The sequence below is a fragment of the Propithecus coquereli genome, unplaced genomic scaffold (assembly GCF_000956105.1).
Source record: "Propithecus coquereli isolate 6110/MARCELLA unplaced genomic scaffold, Pcoq_1.0 Scaffold296, whole genome shotgun sequence".
Classification (NCBI taxonomy): Eukaryota; Metazoa; Chordata; class Mammalia; order Primates; family Indriidae; genus Propithecus; species Propithecus coquereli.
The window spans coordinates 161,310-176,662 of NW_012148574.1; the positions used below are offsets into that span (position 1 = coordinate 161,310).

The following is a 15,353-nucleotide window of genomic DNA, read 5'->3' on the forward strand; positions in this document are numbered from 1 at the left end:
ACATCCAGGCCACAGGTCCAGAACAGGAGGAGTGGCGTGTGTGTAAGCATAAGTTTGGGATGTAGGACAGAGGGAAACCGCTTACCCAAAATAGACAGAAACAGAACATTTCTTTAAGCCTCATTTTTCTCATCTGTAAAATGGAAATAATGTCTCTATTTAAAGTGGTTATAACAATTGAGATAATGTATATAAGGTTTCTGGCATAATGCCTGGCATTTATTTAACAGTTGATACATTTTAACTTCTTTTATATGTTCTTTTAATTTTCAGCCCGCTATTGTAAAAGTGTTTACTATTCATTATCCAATGGAAGAAAATCACATATACCTAGAAAAAGATGTAAATCTATTGATTGCTTTATTTTCTCAAATGTGATAGAGTATACATTTTTTTACTTATGAAGTTGGAAAATCTTTGAGTTTTCACTTTATAACTTTCTTACACTGCAACTGTGGTAGATTTGGTAATAGCACTTCTATATCATTTAGGCTGCTTCATGATGCAAGTAAAAGAAAACCTGACTTAAATTTAGTTAAACTAAAAAATGATTTATTTTTCTGGCTAATGTAAGTGGAAGTCCCAAGTGGGGCTGGCTTTGAGTGAGGCTTGACCCCGGGGCTCGAGGTGTCACTAGACCTCTCTGCCTTCACCCTGAGTCCACGTTTTCCTTGGCAAGCATTCAGTCAGAGAGAAAGAGAGGAAGAAAAAACTTGCTCTGAATTTTACTCTTAGAATCAGAAAATTAGTCTTTAACAAGACCAACCGAACCTCTCAATTGGAAATGGGGTCAAATTGACTTCCTTAAGATCACATTGAAACCACCTATATTAAAATAATGTAAGGACATAAGGCAGGAATAGTGATGTCTGATTTCTATAAAAGTATAGATATAGCTAAAACTTAACCAGTCATTGTTCCCTAACTTCTCTACTGCCGTAACTACTTACCGCTTAAGTTTCATGTCTCCTTGACAGGTGCAAGATTTGTGATTTCTCCAGCTGCTTCTATAGGTAGCATCACTATTCTAAAAACTAAGACTGGTCTTTGAGGTATCTTCCAGATCCTGCATTTGTGGGAACCAGCTGACGTGAACCAGACTAGTGGCCATGCATAGGAACTGATCCGACAAGTCTTGTGACCCCGTACCCAGGAACTGTCTCAGCCAAGAATACAATTTCTGCTCCCAACCCTATGAGTTCATCCTCAGCCCATCAGCAGACCCAGTTCCCTAGCCCTTTGTTTGCCAAATCACCTTTAAAAATCTTCACCCCAAAATTCTAGGGAAGATGGATTTGAGAAATTACTCTCATCTCTAGCCTAGTGCCTTGTGATATTAAACTCCTTCTCCGCTGCAACTCTTGCTGTCTCAGTATATTGGCCTTTATCTGGGAGGTAGGCAAGGGAGTTGGCTGGGTGGTAACAACATTATGATGCAAAGGTCCTGTCTTAGAAACTCAAAATACAAAACTCAACTTAGAAAACTCAAAATGGGGCCAGGTGCAGTGGCTCATGCCTGTAATCCTAGCACTCTGGGAGCACTCTTTGAGGCAGGAGGAGCTTGATCCCAGGAGTTTGAGGTTGCAGTGAGCTATGACACCACTGCACTCTACCTGGGCAACAGAGCAAGATTCTGTTTCAAAAAACAAAACAAAACAAAAACAAAAAACCAAACACACAAAACAAAAACCCCTTAGAACTCAAAATGGAACTGAAAAATAACCCTGGATTTTACTTCACTGCTCAAAGAGAGAAGATAAAATGTTAAGTAAATCCCCAAGGTAAGAAAGGTAGCAAGATGAATTACCCAAAGACCAAAATATGCCTAATCTATACAGAGAATTGTGGTTAGCTATTGTTATCATCAAGAAATTTATCACTTTGTCATACAAGATCAACACTGTTGAAATGGCTATTAAAAGATTGCATGAAGTACTACATTTTCAAATAAATTTTAAGTAAATTTCGAGTGAACTCTTTGAAGACAGAATCTAGTTTTACTTATCTTTTATATAACAGGCATCCAATAAATGTTGGTTAGTAACATTGACAGGCTGGTCACTTGTCCTGAGGAAGTTGTTTTCCATATCCTTCTCTAGAACTTTTAATTAACTATTACTAAACCGAGTCAGCATGATGGAGTGGAAAAGGTTGACTCTGGAGTTTGAAGTTGAGTTCCACTTTCACTAGCTGTGCCATCTTTAAGTTATTTGACTCTTCTAAATTGCAGTTCCCCATTGTGGCTGATATGAGAATTCAGCAAGGTAATGTCTATGAAAAGTTCTCTATAAACTGTATTTTCAAAGGTAAGGGATTATCACCTGAATGTATTCTGATTTAATTTGAATTGCACTAGAACTGGTCTTGAGAGATGACTTGGTCTAGAAATCCTATCTTCAGCAGGACATTTACAAAAATTTCATTTACTTACAATTAGCTTTCTTTAAAAAAATTTTTTTACCAATTTTAAAAACTTATCTTTCTAAATATAAATTTGATAACATCCCATACAGAGTCTGTTTTCCTAAGCCTTCAATATAGTCAAAACCCCTTCACAAAGCTTATCTTCAGTCTGTTCTCAAATAGGGTATCACTGTCCGCTTCCATATAGGACTTTGTCATACCCAGCACTTATCAGGCTGTGATGTATTTATTCGTCTACCCAGGTCTTCCCTACTAGATTCTGAGTTTCAGAAGAAAGGGCTCTAAACTTGAGGTTCATGAACATACTTGTGTAAGGGAGTGGGAGGGGTTGTAACTGCTGCATCCTGTTTTCTTCCTAACAATCCCTTGTACTGTGCCGTTAATGTTCATAAAAAAAGGTCCACACAGAACGTTTTAAACACCCAAGGCGTTTCAGCTTTTATTGCCAAACTGGTCAACAAGCCACGCTCAGGCTCTTAACCTCCTCGTTAGTATTAGCATTTGGCTCGTGGTTTCCTAAGGCCTCCAAATCGAGGACCCCATTTTGGAGTCATTCAAGAGGTTTTTCTCATAACCTGGAGAGGCACAGACGCCTTGCACAGCTAAAAAATCTCGTTTCTTTAAATCAGAGCCCCAGAAGCGACAAGAGCTACTCGGGGCAGAAGGCAGCGGTCCGCGGACGCCGGGTCCGGGGCTGCCCGCCCAGGCCCTGGGCCTTCTCCGTGTTTCCGGCGCCGCCCTCGGAATCCTTTATGGAAGGTGGCCCAGCGGGTGCAGGGGAAGAGCGATGGGCGCAGGAAGGAGGCGGGATCGGCCCGAGAGGAACCCGCTCCCGGACCCTGTAGAAATCCCAGGCGGCCTCCCTGAGCAGACACCACCCGGCCTAGTGCCTGACGCGGCCACTCATTTAGATTGACTCGTCCGGCTTTGCATTTTCCTTATTTTGTGGAGGGGCGGGACTTCCTGTTTTATCTCCCAATGACTTCCGGCAAGAGCTGGCGGGTTTAAAATAAGACGGCACGTGAGGCCGTCAGCCACTAGGGTCAAAAAGAAGGAACTCGACATGGTTTTACTGAACCAGTTCCAAGATCTTATTTTTTTGGTTTCGGTGTCTGGTGCTCCATCCACGACAGTTAGTCGCCCTGGGAACAGCCGGAAGTCGCTCAACGAAGAGACCGGAAGTCCCACCTCTTCCTCCCAAAGGGAAGACGGTGAGCCGGAGGAGTCAGTCAGAGGGGCGAGCAGGAGCGATTCCGTCGGCAAACAGGTAAGTTATTTTCTGGCCGGGGCGGGGGGTTTGGAGGCGGGGACCGTCCGGCGTCAGCGCTGGGCCTGGGGGCGGTGGCTTGAGGGCCCGGAGCCGGGCGGCTCGGCGCCCCGAGCCCCGTCAGGGCCTTTCGCTCTTTCTCCTCCCCCCCTCCCCCCGCCTCCGCCCCTCCCTGCTCGCCGTTCCCTCCCGACGCCCGCCCAGACTCACGCCCCGGCACACACCCGCGCTCTCTCGCACGCGCTGCCTCGCCGCCCTCCTCCTCCCCCGGCGCCCTGCCCTGTCACCGTTCCCTCCGCAGGCCGGTCCCGCCGCCGCTTCGCGCTCCGCCATCCCACTGGCTGGAGCTCTGGTGGACCCTCGGGGCTGCGGACCCAGCGGCTCCTCGGGTGTTGCCTGCCGGGTCCGCCTGTCAGCGCAGAAACAGCCCTGGGCTCCCTCCGCACGCACCCCTGCACCGAAAGCGGGGCCGTTCTTGCTTGCCCATGTTTCTCCCAAATGAAAAACAAACGCTTCCCCAACCGCAGAGCTGCCGAGGTTTTAGTTTACAGCTTCCAGCGGTGGCTTTCCGAGGCCGCCCGCCCACTCTCGTGTCACTCCCCAGGTGCCCCGACTGCGCCGCTGCCACTCGCGCCTCCTTCCGTTAAGCGACGCTGGTGCGAGCGGGAGGGCGGTCACACAAATTTGGTGACCGACGGCACCGCGACTGCAAGTGAAGGGTCTTAGCAACTCATGATTTCAGCCCTCTCTGCGGGACCCGGGGCTGCCTGACACCGCAGTTTGCTGCAGTGGGTTTTTGTCCTATAGAGGCTCACCTCTTCCCAGCCGGCTAGTGTGCCTGCGCGTCTCTGGAGTTTAAGCTGGCGGAGCTGGGTGGCAGTAGCAGCAGACCCCTGCCGGTTGCCTTGGGATTTGAGTAGCCCGTTTATTTAATTGGGGACTTCTGGAATAGGACATCTTGTCAGGGCTGGCATCCTTGGACACATGTAGAATTTATTTTATAGGTAATTATAGTTTTAACAGTGATTTGAGTTAACTTTACAGTCTCTGCCTGGTGGGACTAGTTACAGTATGTTTTGTGATGAGGTGTTAGTCCAGTAGGAACACTATAGGGAGGGTCACATATATTGATTAGAACATTATTAGAAGAACTCTTATGTCATTTGGTATAGCAACCTTATATAGTAGGAATTATTATTCCCTTTTTACAAACGAAGAGTAAATAATTTGATCAAAATTAATGTAGGGATTCAGATCTCAAGTTTCATCATTTTTCAATTTGCTACATTCGAAATTACTGACTAGTACTGGCACTAGGCAGAGCTCTCCAGTAGCTGCCTTCTTGTGTGACAGGTAAGGCAGCCGTGATAATTACTGATGACACAGTTGCTACTGGTGCCTTTTTTTTTTAACTGTTTATTTTGGAATAAGTTCAGCTTTACATATAAGTTGCAAGATAGGACAGAGAGTTCCACTGGTACCTTTTTGTGTTTGTTTTGTGTTTTTTGTTTTGTTTTTCTAGATCTTTGCATCAGGGAAAACCACTGGTACCTTTTAAGCAAAGAAAGTGGCTCCACTTACAAGATGTTGGTTCTTGCTTTGTGCCAAACACCATCCTAGGTGCTGGAGACAGTAACATACTTCTCCAGAGGATTTTGAGATCTGGCTGAGGAGACATGTAAATAAATGTAATACTTTTTTCTAAATGCTGAAATAGAGATGGGAGCACAGAGGAAGTTATGGCTGGCTGTCTGGCAGGGAGTGGTGACAGCTTACAGGAGATAGTATTCGAATTAGGTCCCAAGTACTACTGGATATTCACTTGGTTGAGGGGACATTTTCTCCAACATTCACTGTAATTAGTTTTATTTTGTTAGAGTAGAACTCTCTCTAGCTTTAATAAAATAGACTCTCCTAATTTGTTTCTTCTCTCTTATCTCCTATAAGGAGATAGTTTGAATCCCAGGTGGTGAGAAGAAACCTAGTTTATAAATCCATGAATTAGGATAATAAATTAAGCTGTATCATTCTAATTAGTAACTGTGCCACCCTTGACCATAGCTGACATTGGTTTTTTTAGGAATGCAGTGTGTCCCCCCACTGACAGTTTTCTTTTCCTTGCTTTCCAGCTCTGATTTTTAGTGGAATTAAGTAATTCATTCAGGAAACATTTATTGCCCACTTGTTTTGTGCAAGCCATTGCACAAGAGTGAAATGAAAGGATTTATTGGAGGGCTGTGGATGGCTTTCAGAATCGATGGGAAGGCTGGGGAACTGGGTTCAGAAAACAGACAGGAAGCTAAAGAGGCTGGGTGGTTCAGGCCACAGCCAAGGTCATACCACATAAATAGTCTGGTTAGAATTTTGCTGCTGGAGAAACTGCCACCTTTGTTGCTGGACTGCTGATTCTCTTCTGCCACTGAAAAATCTCTTACTGCACCTGCATCTTTGTGACATTTTTCTAGCATTTAAAGTTCTGCTTGAGAACATGGGATTGGTCAAGTCACTCTGGTTGCCAGGGAGCAGGAAGGTGGAGTAGCTGTTCGCTGGCTTACCTCTCACAAAGACCCACACACCAAAGGATTCCTACGAAATAAGACGGTGGCTCGGGGTGTGGGTAGCCCTAAAAGCAAAAATGTTCAGCTTAACCACCTAATCCAGACTTGGAGGCGTTAGGGAGGAATACCAAGAGGGAATGATGCCCAGAGAATGAATGGAAGCTCACTGGGCCAGGAGATAAAGAGAGGATGGGGAATAGAGTTTCAGGTAGAGGAACTCCAAGAGTGAAGAGGTGATAGGGAACGTTTCAGGAATTAAAAGGTGTTTAGGATAACTGGATCGTGGAATATGACAGGAGGTATGAAAGATGAGGCTGGCAGGGCCCCTTTGAAGAAATGTAGGCAGCAGAGTGGTATGCACAGACTTTTTTGTTGTTTTAACTGATTTGGCTGCAACTATGGAAACCCACTGGCATCGTGTAAGACTCGGGGAGGGGAATCTTTTGGAGGCTGTTGCACTTATCCTAGGTGAGGCGTCACAGTAGTCTGAGCCAGGATAGTGGCCGGGCGGTGGGTAGGAGAAGGGAATGGATTGTACGTGTTCAGTTAGAGTGGATTTGGAGATGCAGGGGGTGAGAGAGGTAAGTGAGATGGAGGAGTCAAGGTGGACACTGGGGTATCTGCTTTGGGTGACTGGGTAGCTCCTGGTGTCCTGTGCGATGGGCAGCAGCAGTAGAAGGTGAGCAGTGCTTGGGTGAGATGATTTCGGTGTGGGCTCGCGGCAGTGGAGATGTTGACTAGGCGGTCGTGTGGACGAATCTGCAGTTGCAGTGGACCATCGGCATCTCTGCAGCCTCAGTCTTTCACTGTTAGTTGTGTGTGTACATACCACCCTCCTTCACTAGATAATAGCAGGACTGGCTTTCACGTGTTGGCATCACAGGTCTCTGGCATGGTGTCTTGCACACAAAGAGGGGAGTTATTAATAGTACATTTTGTGGAATTTTGTTCACAAGGTATTGGCTTTAGGAGTGAGATTGAGTATGAGCAGTTTGCAGCAAAAGGAAAGTACAATTACATGTATATAAAATTATGTCTGTATAATATAAACATGCACATATATACACACATACATACTTATGTCTTAACTGTCTTGCATCACTGGTGAGGGATCTAAATCTTCTGAATTTTTTTCATCGTGGAAAGACTTATTCTTATCTGTATTCTCTTGCTGTGATTAGAACATCTTATGGTAATTATATAGGCAGATCGTGATGGTAATAACTCTCTTCTCACTTGATTATCTAGCAATGCCAACTACCTGGAATAAAACCCAGAAATAGCCCTGCAGGAGGCTGACAGAAGTTGATGGCAGTGTAGGAGTGTAAAGGAATTCCCGCCTTCCTCAATAAAATAAAATCCAGAACTTCCAAAATTTAGCTCTGGAAGGAGAACCTTTTGGGGAGAAGATGGAGATAGGTGAAATGGCCCCCAGTGCTGTCTTTTTTTTTTTTTTGAGACAGAGTCTCACTGTGTTGCCTGGGCTAGAGTGAGTGCCGTGGCGTCAGCCTAGCTCACAGCAACCTCAAACTCCTGGGCTCAAGCGATCCTCCTGCCTCAGCCTCCTGAGTAGCTGGGACTACAGGCATGCGCCCCCATGCTTGGCTAGTTTTTTCTATATATTTTTAGTTGTCCAATTTTTTTGGTAGAGACGGGGTCTCGCTCTTGCTCAGGCTGGTTTCGAACTCCTGAGCTCAAACAATCCGCCCGCCTCGGCCTCCCAAAGAGCTGGGATTACAGGCGTGAGCCACCGCGCCCGGCCCCCAGTGCTGTCTTAAGTTTCATTTTTCCTTTTGAGCTTTATTGCTTTTATTCACACAGTTTCCAAATATTATTCTTTTAACAGTTTGGTTTTCCTTGAGTATAGCCTAGAAAACTGGAAGTTCCTAAAATATTAAGTGCTATGTACTTAGGGACAGTAAAAGGTAAAGAAACACAGAATTTAATGGAAATAACAGCAACAATAATGATAATGTTTTCAAGTTCTTAGTTTGTGTAAACATTGTCCCAGGCAGCACTGTATATAATCTCATTTAATTTCCCCAAGATCCTTTGACGTATGTACTACATTTTATTATGGGGAACTCAAATTTGGGTTGAATAGCTTGTGCAGGGTTACACAGCTGTTAATAAATAGTAGAGCCAGGATTTGAACCAAGGCAGTCTGACTTCAGAACCCTATATTTTTAGTCACTAAGCTATACTGCTTTCCACAATATTTTAGCATTTGTTCACTCAACAATTAAACTTTTTTTTTTTTTAGTTTCTCCCAGGTCCAATGTAATCTGTGATCCATATTAATGATACATTTAAGGATAAGATAAACATGGAAAAGATAAACACATTGCCCTCACAGAGCTTGCAGTCTTGTTGGGAAACACACATAATTGCAATGCATTGTGGAGCCCAGGACAAGGTTGGCTCAGTCTGAGAGGGGCCGGGGCGGAGGGGAGTCCTGCACCGAAGCTGAGGATGCACAGGTGTGTTGAGGCGGGTGTTCAGGGAGTCAGGGAGGGCGCTGGGCTCCGAGGCAGCCCGGCAGAGTGCTGGGAAGAGTTGCCTTTGAAAGCAGGGGCCTGACCATGAGGGGAGGCGTTTAGACATTATGACAAGGGCAGTGGGGAGCCAGTGATAGGCTCCTGCACTCATTCGTGTCTTAGCACTTACTCGAAAGAAGCGTTGAGTCCTGTACCATTCACTGCGACATGGATGCTGTGAAAGTTGATGATAAAGAGGTTTGATCTAATCTGGAAGAAAGTTTAGGGAGACTTCTCAGGGAGAGGGAAGTCCTCCTACTCCTGTTATTTATTTTGTCATCACAGTTGAAAAACCAATGCATGCACATAATAAAAAAATGCAAATAGTACAGTAATATCTCAGACTCCCAGGTCTATTCTCCAGAGACAATCATTATGGACAGTTTCTTGTGTCTCCTAGAAATGCACATTCTTCTGATGTGAACAAAGCAGACAACAGCGTTATCTTCTTTCCATGAAGCAATTCTGACAGTAAAGCCCGAGTAAGGCAGGCCAGGCAGTCAGTACCTGAAAGGGGTGTTTCATAAATTCCGTACCTGGGAAGGACATGGCATAAGTAGAGGTCCTCACGCCCCTGTGTAGTCGGTGGGACACCATCAATGCCTATGAGACAGTGAATCCATTTCTTTCTTTATTCTTAAGCTTTTTCTTTTTCTTTTCTAAAACATTCAAGCACTGGAGATAAAGTGAACATACTGTCCAATCCCAATTGCTTCCCCAGAGGTAGCCACTGTTAAGTACTTTCAGACTCAACAAGATGTCTTGGTGAGCTTCCCATGCTATCACGTCTAGATCTTTTTAAGTGCTGTGTAATATTTCACATTATGTATATGTTAGCTTAATTAACCATTTTCCTGTTAATAGATGTGAAGGGTTTCTGGCCTGAGTGATTTGATAGGCTGTAAAGCTACTTACTGCCATAAAGAGCAAAGGAAAAGGAGTCAGTTTGTAGGGGAAGTTGATGAACGTGTGGAGCATCCACATGGGCCTGCAGGCCTGGTGTCTGCAGAGCTGTTGGCTAGAGAGAAGCATTTGGGAGTCATCAGTATATGGGCGGGAATGAAAACCATGGAAGTAGACTTGGTCACCAAGGAAAAGGGGGTGAAGAGAGAAGAGAGGCTGCCTCTTTAAAGTACAGGCTTCTGGTTCCAGCATAGCTACTCTGCCCTGGGATTCAGGGGATTCTGGGAGGGAACCATTGCATGAAGTTCTCCAGATGGGTCCTTGCCTAGGTTTTCTCTTCGTTACCTCTTGCTCATTTTCCTGTAGTGGGTGCCATTCTCTCTATTCCCAGAAGCTTCCTGATGTGCACTTTGACCTCTACTGGTCTGCTGTGCCCACCAGGATCTTAGGTTTATCTCACACTCACAAGACTACCATAGGCCACACTTGCACAGCCTGCTGAGAAGGGGATAGGATGGGGGCCACAGCTTGTCAACCTGGCAGTGACAGATATTCTCTCGGGGGAGACCTTGCAGCAGTCTGCACAGCTGTGCAGAGGCTGTCTTCTTCCCAGGTGACCCCTCGAGTGCAGGGACACAAGACGCACGTTGGTAGGTATAGGATCAGCCTTTATGTTTGTGCCCCAGAGGGAGCCAGTGTATTTGAACAGTTTATAGGCATAGCTTCTCGGGTCCTTGGCTAGGGTCCTTCGCAGAGACACACCATTTATTAGAGTTGTACTTCAGGGGTGCCTGAAGCATGGTGTCCCCGTCAGGTATTTATAGTTCATGCATAGTTCGTCAAAGTCCAGATGCAGTTTACCAATCAGGCCATTCTTACAATGAGCAATTTTGCTTAATGGCATCGTTGACATTCTTACCCTTCTTAGGGGAACAAAACCAGATAGTTTAACTAGCTGTCCAATTTTTCCATATTGGGGAAAGGGTTTTATTGACCTTTTCACCCACCGTTGGCCACACTAAGAAGGAAGTGGAGTGCGTTTTTGGATATTTTGGATCTGTCTGCTCAGCGCCATTTCTAGGGTAAGAGACACTCCAGCAGTGACCTCAGTTTTGACCACTCCCTTCACCCCCAATTACATGGAGTGAGGACTCCAGTCTTAATCATTTTGTGATCTGATGAGGACTAGCTTTGGATGTGACAACCCTGAGTTTGAATTTGATGTCTATAGCTACTAGCTATGTGACTTCCAATAATTCTCTTAGCCTCCCAGAGGCTCAGGAGCTTCATCTGTGAACTGTACATGTCTTGTAGAGTTTGTGTAGACTGTGCTAAGTGCTTAATAAAGAGGCTGGCACAAAGCCAACCCTCACTATATCATAACTTTTATCCTACAGCAGTCCTAACAGTTTGCCTATGCCATGATTAAACACATAGAATGATAGAGAATTTGTTTCCTCATGTGTAATCAAGGTTTTCTGCCCAACACAGCAATTGATTACCTGGAATCATTAAGAAAACATTAAATTATATTCTATATTTGTGTGAAGTAAAGAATTATGTGATAACTTTTAAAAAGATTTCTATGAAAACAAACCACACAATCTTTTTAACTTTAAAAAATTAAGCTTTATTGTTATACCCAATAAGATGTCACACATACTGGCATACTGAAGTGGTAGGTCATTAACCATCCAAACCAGCAAAAACCCCAATCCTCATCTGTATATGGGACCAAGTTAGAAGTGTCATAAGGAGCAAGGAGATCATAGTTCCGGACTGTGGGTGGAGAGTGTAGGACATGGGTTCTAAATTGGACATTTTATGGACTTCCTAAGCTCTATGGACTGCCTGAAGTTATATGCAGAATAATGTGTCCTGTGAGCTTTTGGTGAGGAGAGATGCGACAGTTTCATGCAGAAAGCATCCCCATCCTTCTGATTGCCAGGGATCATTGGTATGGGGCCCTGGCCTGGGGTGGGCATGAGGAGCAAGTTTCCAGTAAATGATGGAGAGAAATATACAGTGGAGTTCAAGGAAACACGTGAGGAATTCCTGGGAGATCATTTTTGTATTTAATAGGTAGATTATGATCTTAAAGTTTGGAAATCTGGAAAAAATGCAGTAATTAACTTGACCTGTAATGAGTTTCAGGTTGTTTTGGTCTGATGCCATGTGCATGTGATGCTGAATTCGATCTGGAAAGGTGCTTTTTACAACTCTTATGGAGAAAGCTTGGAAAGAACCAGTTTCTTATGAAGTAATGGAAATATCTTGATCTATAAAATTTTAAGTTCTTTGTTTTTCACACTCGTTAAACACTTCTTGTGATCTAATTGTACTTCATTCGATGGCATGGAGCACAGCCCTTCCGAACTATGACCTGGGTGTATGAGGTCACCACACCTGAGGAGACATTTGAGTGATGGGCTTCTTGGAACTTTATGGAATTGTTCCAAAATAGACTTGATATAGAACTAAATAGAAACTGTAAAATTACAGTTTAGATGGCTTAGCTAAAGTAATATAAATGCTATTTTATATAAAATAGTAAGAAATTATTATATATATATAAAATATGACTCAGAGACTAGCTGATGAAAGGAAGAAATAGTATTTCACTTTGATGAAAGAGAGAAACATCTGGTGAAATACTAGCTGTGTTCTTTTCACATTCAGACCCTAGAGGAATGAATGCCCTCTTAGAGTTACCACCTTTTAGACAGTAGAAGGATTGTGGCAATTATCTGTTCCAGCTCTTGCCCAGTAAGGAAGCCGAACCCCACAGAGGGCAAGTGATCAGTCAGTCTCAGAGATCAGTGGCAGAATGATTAGAAGTCAGGCGGTTTGATTTATGGGCCAGTCGTTTGCTCTTCCATCAGTGGTTCTCAAACTTAATGTGCATCAGAGTCACCTGGAGGGTTTGTGAAAACATATTGCTGGGTGTCATCTAGAGACTGATTCAGCAGATCAGGGGTAGGGCTCAAGAATTTGCATTTCAGGCAAGTTCGCGGGTGATGTTGAAGCTGCTCCTCCTGAGATCACAGGCTTTGATCTCTCAGATCTCTTGTAAGAGTAGATTAAGTAAACTTCCTTGGTTTTTTCCCGGCCCGGCTTTTCCCTTGTTCTTCGGGGATTCAGTTTTTTTATTTTTTTTTGTTTTTTTTTTAAAAAGGTAATACATATAGTGATTAGATGGGAGAAAAGAATAGAAATGGAATATTTCTCACAGAGAGTCATTGTTGAATTTTCAGCCATAATTTTGGAGCTAATTCTTTTTGTCAGAACCACTGACCATCGAAGGGCATGAGCTTGAGTCTTACCGACATTTACTCTAGAAAGGGTGTCCAGATTGATTGCTAGAGTGTACAGGAGTGAAAAATCACTTCCGGTTTTGTTACTCTGTGCTTTTCTCTGTTATTTTGTGTACTTAAGTGTTTCCTTCTTATATATCAAAATCTCCTCAGGCCTTAGCACAGTTACATGCCCACAGTAATGTTAAATTAATGTAAGTTGAGATAAACTAAAAAAGAGTAAAGGGGAAGATAAGATAGGTCATTTATCTAGACAGACTTCAGTGCCTGAAAGAATTACTCTGTTCTCTAGAGTGTTCCAGTCACAGGCTCTTACTGAACAATTACAATTTATTTATTCCATTTTAATCCTTATTTGCAATTATTGAGATTTTTTAGCACAGTTGTTGGAGGAGGTAGTATATTTTTCTCTTAGAGTCAATGAATGATCTTTCCCCTGTCTTTTTACCTGAGTAAAAAAAGTCTGAAATGACTTTTTAAAACTTTTTACTTTGAAATAATTTTAGAATTAAAAAAATTGCAGTAATAGTCCAGAGAGTTCCTGTGTGTATGCTTTCAGGCAGCATCCGCTGTCGTTAACATCTTACGTATCCATCATACAGTTATTGAAGGCAGGCAATTGATACAACTGATCTAAAGACTTTATTCACATTTCACCAGCTGTTCCACTGATGTCCTTTTTTCTGGTCCAGGATCCAATCCCGTATCTTGTGTTGTCTTTGTCATTTCTCCTTAGTGTCTTCCACTCTGTGATGGTTTCTTTTAGATTTCTTTGTCTTTTATGACCTTGATACTGTTGAAGAACACCGGCCAATTATATTGCATGATGTCCCTCAGTTTGGATTTATCTGATGTTCTTTAACGATTAATTGAGAGTTAAACATTTTTGGTAAGAGTACCACAGAGGTGAAGTCATCCTCTTCTTGGAGTGCGTCATATCAGGGGGGACACAATAGGGATGTGTCTTATTAGTGGTGAATGTGAACTTGGATCTGTAGATTGAGATGGTGTGTCAGGTTTTTATACTCTGCCTAAAGTAAAAAATTTTCCCTTTGTAATTAACGATTCTCATAATTTTCTGATTTTGGTACAAAAGTGTAAAAGAACGTAATATTAGAATCTTTTGAGTCTGATCCTAACTGTGAGATATTTCTCATTGTGGGAAGCTTCTTTATTATTTGTTAGAACCAAACATAGCAGGGAAAGAAAGATGTAGGCTGTGTTGGAAGAACAACTATTTGCTCAAGAGCTTGCACTTGATGCCAGTCGTATGTCTTGAATTGGCACCTGTGGAAACTGTCCCAATTCTTTTGCTGTGGTTCTGCAATCTGTCTTCCAGTATATGACTTTCTATAACTGCGTTACATTTCTTAGAACTCTCCCTTGACCATTTTTGTAGAAAGTGGATGTACAGTCATGTGTCCCTTAACGATGGGGATAATGTTCAGAGAAATGAGTTGTGAGGTGATTTTGTCATCCTGAGAACATCAGTGTGCACTTACACAAACCTACATGGTATAGCCTCCTGCACACCTAGGCTGTGTGATACAGCCTGTTGGGCCTAGGCTGAAAACCTGTACAGCATATTACCGTACTGAATACTGGAGGCAACTGTAACAACATAGTAAGTATTTGTGTCTCAATCTATCTAAACATAGAAACGGTGCAGTAAAAAAAGATCACAGAAAGTGTAAACAATAAAGAAAAAGATCAATAATACATTTGACAACATTAATATTGTTGAAATTAAGAAAGTGGACAGGTCACAAGGGAGAATAGATACATTCAGTACATGTTACTGATAAAAATTAGGATCTGAAAGAGTAAGCAGCTATTACTACAAATAAATAAGAATATAGAAAAATGGACAAATGACCTGAATAGGCATCTCACAGCAGAGAGGAAACCTGAATGCAAAAATGCCCCACTTCATTAGTAATTAGAGAAATGCAAATTAGGACCAAAGTGGTATATAGTTTCCTACATGTTAGGATGGCAACAGTGTAAAAAGCCTGACAGTACTGTTGGGAGGATAGGAAACAACTAGAATGCTTATGTACAACTGGTAGGAATATAAATTGGTACAATAACTTTGGGAGTAATGTAATAAAGTTGAGATTTATGTACCTTTCTATCCATTAATTCCATTCAGTCTTTATCTCAGAGCAGTGGTTCTAAATTGTTTCCCAGCATCACTTGGGAACTTGATCGAAATGCATAATTTTGGGCCCTACTCTAGATCTATTGAATCAGTAACTTTGGGAATGGGCCAGGTTTCTGACTTACCAAGCCTTCCGGGTAATTTGATGCTAAAACTTGAAAACCACTGCCCCAGAGAAACTCACTTACA

At 43.0% G+C, this 15,353-nt stretch overlaps 1 protein-coding gene across 1 annotated transcript in view; it reads left to right on the forward strand.

The window, feature by feature from the left end:
• The first annotated feature begins 3,645 nt into the window (after positions 1-3,645).
• The window catches only part of ZNF407 (zinc finger protein 407), a 506,579-nt gene continuing 494,871 nt past the window's right edge, over positions 3,646-15,353 (forward strand). Inside the window, exon 1 of the mRNA XM_012648891.1 lies at positions 3,646-3,691. The gene's annotated coding sequence lies outside the window, so the exon portion shown is untranslated. The remainder of the gene's footprint in view (positions 3,692-15,353) is intronic.